Source organism: Cupressus sempervirens, chromosome 3 (genome assembly GCF_028749045.1).
Source record: "Cupressus sempervirens isolate cs-2001-9-10 chromosome 3, ASM2874904v1, whole genome shotgun sequence".
Lineage (NCBI taxonomy): Eukaryota > Viridiplantae > Streptophyta > Pinopsida > Cupressales > Cupressaceae > Cupressus > Cupressus sempervirens.
In genome coordinates this window covers 631,805,639-631,820,134 of record NC_143120.1, presented here as the reverse complement: position 1 = coordinate 631,820,134, position 14,496 = coordinate 631,805,639, and positions in this window count along the sequence as shown.

Sequence of the window (14,496 nt, the reverse complement as noted above, 5' to 3'; positions counted from 1 at the left end):
CTCAATTACACTCCTACGGAAAAAGCTTGTTTGGTAGTTGTTTTCTCAACTCAAAAGCTTCACCACTACATGCTAAGTCATACTGTCTAGCTAGTATCCAAAATTGATCCTCTCAAGTATATGCTCTCTAGAACAACAATTATAGGCATTTGGCCAAATGGGTTATGCTCCTTAGCAAATTTGACATCCAGTATGTGGACAAAAAGGCAATCAAAAGGCAAGCTATAGCAAATCACCTAGCTGATGCACCTCTAGTAGATACATATCCTTTGATCACAGAATTTTCAGATGAACATATCTGTCTAATTGAAGAACAACCCCCATGGAAACTTTATTTTGATGGCCCATACACATCTCATGGATCAGGGGCAGGAATATTGTTGGTCACACCTCAAGGAGATTACATTCCAAAAGCTTTTAAGCTACAATTCCCTAGCACCAACAATATAGTTGAATATGAGGCTCTCATAGTAGGATTAAAGATAGCCACAGAATGGAACATCATTGAGTTACAAATCTTTGGCAATTCTTAGCTCATCATCAAGCAAGTCCTAAATGAATATCAAACCAAAGATGAAAAGCTATTACCCTACAAAGAGCTAGTTGATCAACTAACCTAGCATTTTACAAAGCTTTAGTTTATACAAGTGCCTCGAATGCAGAACAAAGTAGTGGACGCTATGGATACTATCGGCTCACTCTTGGAAATTCCCCAAGCGGCTACATAGTATGAGTTTTTAGTCGAGAAGCTCCTCACACCCACCTATGCAAATGAGGATTCAAATCATGTTTGCATCTTGGTTGGTCCTCAATCCCCTTGGTACCACGAAATCCATGCTTACTTTAAAGGTGGTATCATATCACCTCACCTCACATGAACCCAATGCCAAAAAGTCATTCAAAAATCATCCCACTATGTCATCATAGCCAATACCCTATATCGTCAAGGTTATCACGATACTCTCTCTAGGTGTTTAGATCAAAATGAGGTCGCAATGGTGTTAAAAGAAGTACACTCTAGACTTTGTAGTGCCCAAATGAGTGGTATTGTCTTAGCACGATAAATCCTTAGAGAAGGCTACTATTGGCCTACCATCAAAGAAGACTCCTGTGACTTTGTCAAAAAATGTCTCCCATGTCAGCAACATGCTAACCTTGTGCATGCTCCAGCATAGGATCTACAACCTATTGCACCACCTTGGCCCTTTGCATGTTGGGGCCTTGATCTAGTTGGAACTATCACACCTCTCTCATCTAATGGACATAAATGGATAATAATAGCTATAGACTATTTCACTAAATGGGTGGAAGCAGTCCCCCTAGTCTCAGCTATAGGAGTTTAGGTCTCCAAGTTCATCTTGTACCACATTGTTTGCCGCTTTGGCATCCCATCCACCATCTTCATCGACCATGAAGGTAACTTTGAAAATCTCAACATGGAAGAATTATGCACTTCCCTTTGCATCCATCACCTCTTTTCTAGCACATATCTCCCACAAGGTAATAGCTAGGAACAGGCAACTAAAAAAACCCTCCTCAAAATCCTAAAGAAAGTTGTCAATGATTCCGGCAGCGATTGGCACCTACAAATAAATCCAACCCTATGGGCCTATAGAACCTCCTTCCATAAATCCACAGGAACAACTCCATACTCCCTAGTCTATGGTTCCAAAGTGGTACTACCCATAGAGGTTGAACTTCCCTCCTTGCCCATATCTTTGTGAGGGAAAATATCAGATGAAGAATACAGAGTAGCTCGGCTCACCCAACTAGATCTCCTAGATGAGAAGTGACAACATGCCTATGATCAACTCACAATCTATCAATCTCATCTCAAAAGGAACTTCAATAAGAAGGTGCTTCCCTAACACTTTTAGCCGGGTGACATGGTCCTCAAAGAAAATATGAAAGTCCAAGCCGATTGAGAAAAGAAAGGCAAGTTTAAACCTTCATGGCTTGGTCCTTATGTTGTCCTACACCAAAAGGAGAACTCTTGAATGATCCTACTAACATCATTCATCTCAAGAAGTTCTATGCTTGAAGATCCTTGGTATACCCAGCTTTTGAAAAATACAAAAGAAAAAATAGTAAAGAGAAATAAGCATCCAATAGTGAAAACTTGGCAATTCAAGTGCCTTGGATAGGTACCTTGGTGAAAACTTAGTAATTTAGGTGCCTTGTGTACTAAGACTAATCCATTATCTATCACTATCCTATCCCTCATCCATCCACTCACCATCCCATAAAACACCTGCTTGTTCCCTTGGTGTTCCAACCAAATATCCAACATCTAATGAAGCTTTTAAATACCTCTTGTACATCTTGTAAATCTTGTACCTTAGCTTGTAAATCTTGTACGAAAGCTTGTATCATACCTTGTAAATCTTGTATCATCCCTTGTATCATAGCTTGTATATCCAAATTTTGTCCAAAAATTTTACCATATTCTAGCTTGTAAATAACCTTGTATCCTACTTTGTATACTATCACATGCACAAAAAATCTCATTTTCCTTAAGCTTTTCACAAAACCATCAAATTATCCAACTATCCATCTAACACACTCTAAAACATTTCCATCTCACAAAACCCAAACATGAACAACTTTGTATATTTGTAACATATCTTGGTCTGTCAGCTTGTACATCCTCTTTAGCTTAGTACCATTGTATCTATCTAGCTTTCATGTTAGTTCATCCTTGATCAACATCTTGCACACATTGCACAACCCTTGGTTAGCTATTCCAATGTATCCTTTAGCTAGATCTCTTGTCACCAAAGTGTTATCCTTCTTAGTTCAGCTTGCCAGATGCATCACTCATCTAGATCCATCAGCTTAGGTGCTCTCTGATAGATCCTTGTAGGATATAGCTTTCGTCATGTCTGATCTTTGTCCATTAGTACCTCATCCTACTCATCTCATTGGAAAACGGTTCTCTTTTGGATTTTCACTTTCTTTTGATTTGGAATCTTCCCTTTGGGTCTTGGAGTATCTTTTCCAAGCAATCTTTTTGTTCCCTCCTCCAGGTTGCCATGATCTTCAATATCATGGTATACTGCAAATGGAGGAATCTGAGCGTAAAATTTTGATCAAGTTTTTTGTTTGTTTTTCTTTTCTGCTTGTGGGTTATCCAGTGTCAGTTCCACATTGCTTCCTCTGGGATTCATGTGTGCTACTGGGGTAATCCTTGCATGTTTTTTTTGAGTCAAGTCTGTCAGTTCTCTGGATAGTTGGTGAAAAGGCCTTGATGTTCTTGGTAACCTTGGCAATTAACCAATAGTCCTATAGAAAATCTAGTGCTCAACTACATGGCGGTACTTCTGTTTGAAGTATCCCTCCACTCAAAAAGCTTCAATGGAATCCCTCCATATCCATTATTCCCCATCCATATCTAGCATCTATCTCTCCTACCCTAGCTTATGCATCAGTATCTCTTTGAATCAATCATCACTCTTAGCTTTAGGGATCCACAATCCTAGTCTTAGGATCCACCAATCAAATCAATCCACCAAGCCTCATCTTTCGAGATCCACAATCCTAGTCCTAAGGATCTCCGAAACCCATCTCTCACCAATCTAGCTCTTTGAAATCTTGTTGCATCAGCTTTATCATCCCATCATCCATCTCCCTATCTTGGATTCCTTTTTATAGCACTCTACTCCTTCATCCTCCCCCTAATCCTAAAAGTCTTATGCTTATTTACTCTTGTGCCATTGATTTTCCCCTTTATCATTCTCCCATAGTGAGAGTTTGAGCTAACCAAACCTCTTCTCTTAAGCCACTCTTTGTCCTCCCACCCACCAAGATTCTTGTACTTTTCAAGAAGTCGTCGAGCCTCGCTTTCTCTCCCTGTCGCCTTCTTGAGGGGGCATCTCGTAGTCCATTCTCTCCTCTTTTGCTCTAGCCTTGGGCATCTTATTTTCTTATCTTTGATGCCATGCTACTTATGGCATCACATCAAAGAGGGGCAAAATGTAGACACCTAAAAATCTTTTAGAAAATAAAATATTTTTATTTTCTGAAAAAAGTCCCTGATGACATCATCATTTATTATTTAATTAATTAATTAATTAATTTTGTATGCCATTAAATCCCTTTATCTTAATTAAAAATATTTACTTAAGGAATCCCTCCCAAAAATGTTTAAATCTTATTTAAACATTATATCCTTATTTATTAATTATTTAATTAATAAATTGACCAAAAATCCGAAAATAAATAAATAATTTATTTTTTGCCCAAAACTTGGCCAATTTCCTTAAGACCACTAACCTCTTCCAAAATCTTCTAATCCTTCTTTAATTTTGATTAAAGGATAATCCCATCATTTCTTATCCCTAATCCCAACTCAAAATATTTAATTAAGATTAATTATTAATCCTCATGTTTATTAAAAATGTTTTAATAAATATCTCCTCAACCCAAACCCTTGAAATAAAAAAAACTTTATTTATTTTCTAAAAGACCTTTTTTATCCTCATCTTAGGAAGTTCTAGACTCTTCTAGAAAGTCTTCATCCTCATCCAAAGCCTAGACTCTTCTAAAAGCTGTCAATCCTTATCTTTAATCCTAATCCTAATCCCCTCCTAACCTTGTCACATTCCCTAAACATGGGTTAAGACTTGCTAACCCAAGCCAAAGTTAACAAATATCTCCTCCTTCACCCACCCTCATTTATTGCCATCCACTTGCCTATCCCTAAGTTGATCCTAAACCATCCTAATCCATCCTTTAATCATTTGCACAATCCAAAGCAAGCTTAAAACCTTCCTAATCCAACCCAAGTCAAAATTCCTCACCCTCCAACATAAATGACCCTCAAATATCTCTTACACTCTCCTTCAATGCTCTTACAAAGTACTTATGCAGGGTCTTTATGAAGATATTATCCCTTGAGCCTCCTTTGTTGACTCATCCTTGCCCTTTCCTCCATCCTCTCACCCTGTGACATGTGTCAATCCCTAATTGACTGTAAGGAAGCACAATCCATGTGCTCTCCTCTCATTCAATCTGAGCCCTCCATAAGATTTCTCCTTTTCTTCCATCTTAGCCCTCCATCCCTCAAGCCTCTTGCCTATAAATTGGATCCTTCCCCTTTGCAAAAACAACACAATCTAGAAAGTAAAGCCATAATGCCATTTTGAGAAGCCATTTTTTACATCAAATTCATTCATCAAAATCCATCAAAAATCCTCCATTGAAGCCCATTTGAGAATTTGAGCATACATACATAATCAAGCCATCTTAGCTATTAGACACACCACTACATAAAGTGAGCATCCTCATTGAGAGAGCCTACCCATGGCTCATATTCTCTTTTGAGAACTTCACTTTATCTCTCATGAAGTTATGTTAAATTAGTATGCAAATGCTTTTTGATTGTTTTAATTTAGTGTTTCTAACATACTAAAGTAGCATATACAAGTAGCAAGTTTGACATCAATGACAAAAAAATGATTGAAACCATTGTTTACCAGTTCCATTATTCTTCATTTATGATCTCTTCAATCATTTTCAACAATCTCCCTCTTTGGCATTGATGGAAAACCAAATTGATCACTTGATCAACTTAGGTACCACCAAAATCATATTTGTTTCCTGCTACATTTTGATTCCTTCTTGACTACTGCATCCTTTACTACTAATCTCATATATCTCTCTCTTTCATATATATCTCACTCTTGCTTTGTATTGATCATTTTTGTGCATATATCTCCCTCTTTGACATAAATACAAAAGATGTAACATCTTTAACATGCAAAATATAAGCTTTGCATCTCATGTTTTCTCCCTCTATCACCATTCTTGTGACTGATTTGGAGTTCCTGCTCCTGCTGTTATCCTCTGCATCATTCTTCTAATATTTCAATGACTTGTTCTTGTAGATGCAGGGCAGCATCTTTCTTGCTTTAAACTACTTGAGTTAGGGGTATTACCCCCAACTTGCCTCTAAGATATTCAAAAGCATCTTTTGGCAATGATTTGGTGAAGATGTCAGTAGTTTGTTCTTTTGTATTGATATATTCCATCTTCACTTGTTTGTCTTCTACCAATTCTCTAACATTGTGATACTTGATTGCAATATGCTTAGTTTTTGCATCCATAACTAGATTCTTGGATATGTTTATAGCACTTATATTATCACAATACAATATCATAGGTTTGGTTACTTCTTCTTTCATTCCTTTCAATAAATGTGTGAGCCACACAATGTTTGTGCAATTGACTGCTGCTACCACATATTTTGATTCTACAGTGGACTGGGATGTGCATGTTTGTTTCTTGCTAGTCCAAATAACTAGTCTTTTACCTAAAAATAATGCACCTCCACTTGTTCTTTTTCTGTCATCAATGTTGCCTCCTCAATCTGCATCTATGTATGGATTTAGCTCAAAATTTTCATTCTTTTTATAATATAAGCCAAAATCATCAGTTCCTTTGAGACACCTCATTATTCTTTTTACTGCTATGAGATGATTTTCTTTGGGATTAGTAGAGAATCTAGCCACTATTCCAACTGCTAATGCTATGTCTAGTCTTCTATGTAGAACATATTGTAGTTTTCCAATCATGGATCTATACATTGTTTGATTGACTTCCGCTGATACATCATTTTTGGATAGCTTATGTCCTGTTGCCATAGGTGTGCTGACTGGTTTGCAGTCTTCCAATCTAAATGTTTTAAGTATCTCTTTGATGTACTTTGATTGTGTCATAAATATACCATGCTTTAGTTGATGTACTTGCAAACCAAAAAAAAAATTGATTTCTTCAAACATAGACATCTCAAACTCATGTTTCATTTTGTCAGCAAAACTTTTTCAAAGCACTTCCTTTCCTCCAAAAACTATGTCATCCACAAAGATTTTAGATAGAATAATATGCTTACCTTCTTCTAATTTGATGTACATGTTGCTGTTATCATCAGTTCTTTCAAATCTTATTTGCACTAGATACTTGTGAAGTCTCTCATACCATGCTCTAGGTGCTTGTTTTAGACCATAGAGTGCTTTATGTAGTTTTCAAACCATATCCCTATTGTTCTCATCAAAAAATCCCTCTGGTTGTTCAATATAGACTTCCTCTTCCAATATACCATTTAGAAAAGTAGACTTTACATCCATCTGATAGACTTTAAAACCTTTATATACAGCATATGCAAGTAAAGTTCTTACTTTTTCCATTCTAGCAACAGGGTCAAATGTTTCCCCATAGTCTAATCCTTCTTCTTGAGTATAACCCTTACATACTAGTCTAGCTTTTTTTCTAGTAATCTCACCATTCTCATCTAGCTTATTTCTAAGTACCCCCTTGGTGCCAATCACATTCTTGTCAACTGGTCTAGGAACCAAACTCCAGGTTTTATTCTTCTTTATTTGATCAATCTCTTCTTCCATAGCTTTATACCAGTCATCATCTTGTAATGCGCCATATACTATCTTAGGTTCAATTTTGCTAATCAAACATGATTCATTTCTTAGTCTATTCTTTGTCATTGGTCTTGCGTCTTTGTCACCAATTATCTATTCAATAGGGTGATGTCTTTTTACATATTTGGATAATCTTGGTTTTGTCCTTGTTTCCATGTTTGATCTTTCAGATTCAAGATCATTATGCACTTTGTTGTCAGGTAGTTCTATATGTACACATGAAAGAGATACATATAATATAGCAATGGATAAGATTGAAATGAAGATAAGTAAATGGAAGAAACAAAAACTATCATTAGAAGAGCGATTTTGGGTTTGTCATAAGACCCTTTCAGTTTATAATAACTACTACTCTTCAATGTGGATTTCAATTAGTTTAATGATATTCAAAAGAAAATTAGAATGGTGTGATGGAAAACATAATAATGGTAAGTGGAAGAAACAAAAACTATCATTAGAAGAGCGATTTTAGGTTTGTCATAAGATCCTTTCAATTTATAATAATTACTACTCTTCAATGTGGATTTCAATTAGTTTAATGATATTCAAAAGAAAATTAGAAAGTTCATTTGGTGTGATGGAAAACATAATAATGCACTATGGAGAATATGTGAGATGATATAGGATTGAAAGATGTAATAATCCATCGAATGGACTTTGAAGTCAAATGAATCTTTGAAGAAACTGAAGGCAATGATCCATGAAAAATTATAATTCAACATAATATTAGAAACTTAGTCCTAAAATTATCTTCCTTTTTATGATATCCTTATAGGTTCTTTCAATATGCCTCTAGCATGCCTTAATATTTTGAAGATTATTTTGAAAGCATAAAAAATTGTGAGAAATGTGCTTATATATATATATATATATATATATATATATATATATATATATATATATATATATATATATATATATATATATATAAAGCAATGGATAAGATTGAAATGAAGATAAGTAAGTGGAAGAAACAAAAAACATCATTAGAAGAGTGATTTCAGGTTTGTCATAAGATCCTTTCACTTTGTAATAATTACTACTCTTCAATGTGGATTTCAATTAGTTTAATGATATTCAAAAGAAAATTAGAAAGTTCATTTGGTGTGATGGAAAACATAATAATGCACTATGGAGAATATGTGAGATGATATAGGATTGAAAGATGTAATAATCCATGGAATGGACTTAGAAGTGAAATGAATCTTTGAAGAAACTTAAGGCAATGATCCGTGAAAAATTATAATTCAACATAATATTAGAAAATTAGTCCTAAAATTATCTTCCTTTTTATGATATCCTTATAGGTTCTTTCAATATGCCTCTAGCATGCCTTAATATTTTGAAGATTATTTTGAAAGCATAAAAAATTGTGAAAAATGTGCTTTTATATATATATAAAGCAATGGATAAGATTGAAATGAAGATAAGTAAGTGGAAGAAACAAAAAATATCATTAGAAGAGTGATTTCAGGTTTGTCATAAGATCCTTTCACTTTGTAATAATTACTACTCTTCAATGTGAATTTCAATTAGTTTAATGATTTTCAAAATAAAATTAGAAAGTTCATTTGGTGTGATGGAAAACATAATAATGCACTATGGAGAATATGTGAGATGATATAGGACTGAAAGATGTAATAATCCATGGAATGGACTTAGAAGTCAAATGAATCTTTGAAGAAACTTAAGGCAATGATCCATGAAAAATTATAATTCAACATAATATTAGAAAATTAGTCCTAAAATTATCTTCCTTTTTATGATATCCTTATACGTTCTTTCAATATGCCTCTAGCATGCCTTAATATTTTGAAGATTATTTTGAAAGCATAAAAAATTGTGAGAAATGTGCTTTTATATATATATAAAGCAATGGATAAGATTGAAATGAAGATAAGTAAGTGGAAGAAACAAAAAATATCATTAGAAGAGTGATTTCAGGTTTGTCATAAGATCCTTTCACTTTGTAATAATTACTACTCTTCAATGTGGATTTCAATTAGTTGAATGATTTTCAAAAGAAAATTAGAAAATTCATTTGGTGTGATGGAAAACATAATAATGCACTATGGAGAATATGTGAGATGATATAGGACTGAAAGATGTAATAATCCATGGAATGGACTTAGAAGTCAAATGAATCTTTGAAGAAACTTAAGGCAGTGATCCATGAAAAATTATAATTCAACATAATATTAGAAAATTAGTCCTAAAATTATCTTCATTTTTATGATATCCTTATAGGTTCTTTCAATATGCCTCTAGCATGCCTTAATATTTTGAAAGCATAAAAAATTGTGAGGAATGTGCTTAATAGTAATAAATTATCATTAATAACAATATTTTGAAATACTATTACTCTATTTGATAGAACTATCACTACGCAGACAAAGCTTTAGCCTTGTTACAAATTTGTTCTACAAAAGGTAGAACAAAGAAGGCATTAAATTATTCAATGATATAATTATCAATCATTAGCTTAGACCTTGGACTAACTTAAGTGTTGAATTTGATATCTTCGGTGCTTGATCATCCAAAAAAAATCCTTTTTAGAATGAATCACATCATCAATAAGGCTATACAATTTGACCCGATGAAAATCAAGGTCAATATAAAGTCTTTGAATGGTAAGTCACCAAAGATAATATCTAAAAGTGCATAATTATGATTATAATAATAAAAATCCAACCAATGGGTGAAATATTTTCATAAATAATTACCTAGAATGCTTCTAAATGGTGTCTCTTATCACTACCCTTCTCTAAACATAGATAGCTTATTTTGGAGAGATAAAACTATAACTCTAAAATGAGTTTGTTTTATCTTATTTTGAAGATATCAAATTATAACTCCAACAATGTTTTACCATTTGCTTCACTTGGATTTGTAAATTAGGGAAAAGTATAAGGTTGACCAAGAAGAGGAAATCATAGTCCCATGGCAATAAACTTTAAACAAATAAAAAATAATGAAAGATGGTATTCTTTATAATAATATTTATCAATTATTTACTAACTTGTTTGTAATTACTTAATCTTTCCAAGAAAGAAATTGATGGCATAATGTCCTTTAATAGAAGATGATGACTCTAATTAGGGAGAAAAAAAATAGTAAAAGTTTCCAATATATATACATAAGCCATAGTTCCAAGCTAAACCATCACAAGTAAAAGTGGAAACATTCAAAACCAAGTGTGGTCAGATTGAAGGAAGAACATAGATAAACAAGTTATACAACATGAAAAAGACAATACATCTACATAGTTTTTAAAGGGAAAAAATAATGACTCTAGGATAATAGAAGAGTGAGGCATACAGTGGTATTGGGGCTACAAGACTTGAGAACATTCTCAAAAAAAAAAAATTTATGCAATCACAATGCAAAACTGGAGGCAATTTTTAACCATTATTAGCGAAACAATAGAAATACCCCAATAATAAGTAGATACTATAGCAAACAACCTAACGACTTATCTATATCCTCCAATTATTGTGGTATGGAAGGAAGATAAACATAGAAGTTCTTTGGGAAAATAAATTAATAGAGGAATTATTAAGAAACTACTTAAATATTGTAATAAAGCTTTAATCAAGAATTGGAGACTCATGATTCTATTGATCATCTACTATATAAAATATTTTCAATTCGATTGACTAATAACCTCCCTAGATTTATAATACCCAAAAAGGGTTCATTGCCTTAGGTACATACATATGTTTGAAACCTCATTACATGATGAGAAGCTATGCACTCATCTAAGGTGGTAAATAAAGAAGCATGTAAAATCCTACTAGAGGATTTAATGGTCCTTTCTCCTCTTGATGTTTTAGCCCTTTGGATTTCCAAATGTAACTATTATATCTAGATTCATATGTTGCTAATAACGATGAGGTCCAAAATGATATTAATTCTAAAATTGGTGAAATATCAACCCCACAACTCCCAAGAATCACCTGCATGCAAACACCTGTCACAGAAAGATAGAAGCAAAATCTATGGAGGTTGGAATTTCGAGATCCATACATGAGATATTCTTGATGACAAAAAAAAGAGATTTATATTATCAAAAGTTAATTAGTAAGTAAATTACAATGAGGGATCAATCCTTATAAAAGGAGATCTAAAGCCCTAAAAGGTAAAACCTAGGTTGCATTATAATAATTAATAAAAGAATTAATTATTATATGCCTAAAGTTTAGCTTAAGTGAAATAGAGTTGATAAGTGACCAAATAATTAAATCAATATGATTTAACTAATAACAAAATACTTTATTACTCTAACACCCCCCCTTGAGATAAACTTAGGGAGTAACTTAAAACCTAGAAACTATTACTAAAAGAAAATTTGAGTCCCGACAACGAAGCCCTGATGAGATACTCAAGCACAACCAAATCTCTTTAAAGAGGAGAAATAGAGAAAACCACATGGGAAAAACCCTACTCTAAAAGGAGATGGAAATAATGCTAAAAAGAACTAGTGAAGGATTGAAGAAGCCTCCAAACTAGGGAATGTCCCAGAAGATAGGAACAAAAGTGATCATGAAGAACCCCACTAAAGCATGAAGTTGCAAACACTTCCAAACTACTAATCTGAAGAACCTCTACTATATAGAACATGAGTTACAGGTAGAGAAGACTAAGTCTGCAGAGCTAATTAATCGAAGATGAAAGTTATCTTCATGGCCTCAAAAAAAGGGACGAAAGAATGTCTATATTGTAAATGATCCATCTCACCAAAATTCATAGGTATCTAGCCACTGTAATCACTTAGTACAAAAGATCAAATAATTAATACATAGCTCACTCTATATTCCTTTGTCTAGTGAGTTTCCCTAAAGATTAACCCCACAGCTCCCAACAATCACCTAAATGCAAACACCTGCCACAAAAAGAGAGAAGTAAAATTTGTGGAGGCTGGAATTCCCAGATCCATAGATGAGACATTCTTGATGAGCAAAAAAGAGATTGCTATTATCGAAAGTGAATTAGTTAGTAAATTACAATGAGGGATCAATACTTATAAAAGGAGATCCAAAATCCTAAAAGGTAAAACCTAGGTTGCATCATAATAATTAATACAAGAATTAATTATTATATGCCTAAAGTTTAGCTTAAGTGGAATAGAGTTAATAAGTGGCTTAATAATTATATCAATATGATTTAATTAATAAGAAAATTCTTTATTACTCTAACAATTAATGGCTCTAGGTGTAACAAAATATAGAAAAATGGCCTAGACTTGTTCTTCATGTAGAATGGGTGATATTTGTCAAGATACTGCATATGGTTGTACTCTATTTTTTCTATCACTTCACTCTATATGGTCAATTTTTTTTTTCAACAAATTATGATATTATATCTTTAACTTGTCAAAATATTTTGGCCCACTACTTTGAATTCAGATTAAGGGCATGTTTGAAATCAAGAATGACTTGTCTTTATTTCTTACACCACATGATTGAATCAACTGGCATTTTTGGTTTTAATTCTGTACACTCGAAAAGGTGCACTTCTCTAAATCATTCTATCCGAGATTCTCCATAGATTGGAAAGCTCGAATGCCGACTTAGAGCTCCCTAGTCATGGAGTGCAAGGGGCATACAAATGAACACATAAGAGCTCTCAGCTGAGCTTTAGAAATGCAGCCCTTGCTAGTAAACCACAAAATGGGAGATTCTTTAGACAAGAACAAGAGTGCTAGTGTCAAAGAACTCTTGGATCATGCAATGCAAAAATGAAACTATATTAGGATGAGATGCACAATGCAAGCTATACTAAAATGAGATGAGAATGTTACAAATCCAACTATTAAGCTATGTGATCTAATTATTTGCAAAGAAAAAACTCCACTAACATGCAATATGATCTTAAGACTAATATGATGGAATGAGAGAATGAGACAAGAAATGAGAAGTTCTCCACAAAGCTCCAAAGAAACCTGTTAGAAAACCTACAGCATGACAATATTCAAAAGATGGATGCATTGAGGGGGAAATCTCTCTCCTTTTTAAAGATGTATGGACAGTAGAGATCAAGATGAAGATGGTGGATGATCAACAGTAGAATTCGAAAATAGGAGTGATCCATGTGCACACACAAGTCAACCAATAGAATATAAGTTGACTTGTCATATAGGACAAAAGTCACAAAGCCTTTTCTTTTAATTGCAAAATAGAAAAAGGACTTTATGTGTGCACTTTAAGTGGGTTAGAAGAATGGGGTATTTTATTTAATTAAAAGGGGACATGTTCTTTTAATCAAATAATGAACTTAGGATAGCATAGTCAAACTATAGGTTATAATCAAATAAATTGATTATTAACAATTTGGCTTAGGTAAGTGATTAAATTAATTTAGCCCAAATGTTGAAAAGGGGGCTAATAGTCTAGATGACCATTTTTAGGTGATTACAAATTCATTGGACCTAAACATTACATCACAATTTGGGACAATAAAGGTAGGCTTTAACTCTTCTTGGCCAACTACTATAACACCTGTCTATTCTTATTAGACCATTTTATCTAAGATGTATTGGTGTCTAAAGTTTTCCATCTGCTATGCCTAAGTATGGACAAAATCATGAAAAGCTTTAACAATTTTTGTGTATTTGATAAAGTTATTGCGGGAAAATACTTTCAAGAAAATTTTGTGAAACTATTCGATAGTTATAATCTAATATTGATCTTGATCTTAGTATCACATGAAAAAAAAATATTGAAAATGAGGAAGAGATTTGCACATGCAAAAGAATGTTGATCTTGATCTTAGTTGCACATTAACCTCTAGTCCATAGGATGCTTCAATTTTGTATCATAAAGTCATTTTAAACTTGAAAGAAAGAGGGAAATATAGTTATGTTAATCTCTGACAATGAATAACTAAGATATAAGTTTAAAAAGCGTAGAGACTTGATAGAGTGATTTTAACATTAGTACTTTATCAAATGTATTTGCTTTTGAGTTTTGAAATGTTTAAAAGTGTGCTAAAGTTATTAAATGTTGAAATGTATCATATTGAGGGGGGAAATGGTAAAAGAAGAAGAAGACACTGTTAGAAATGCTTT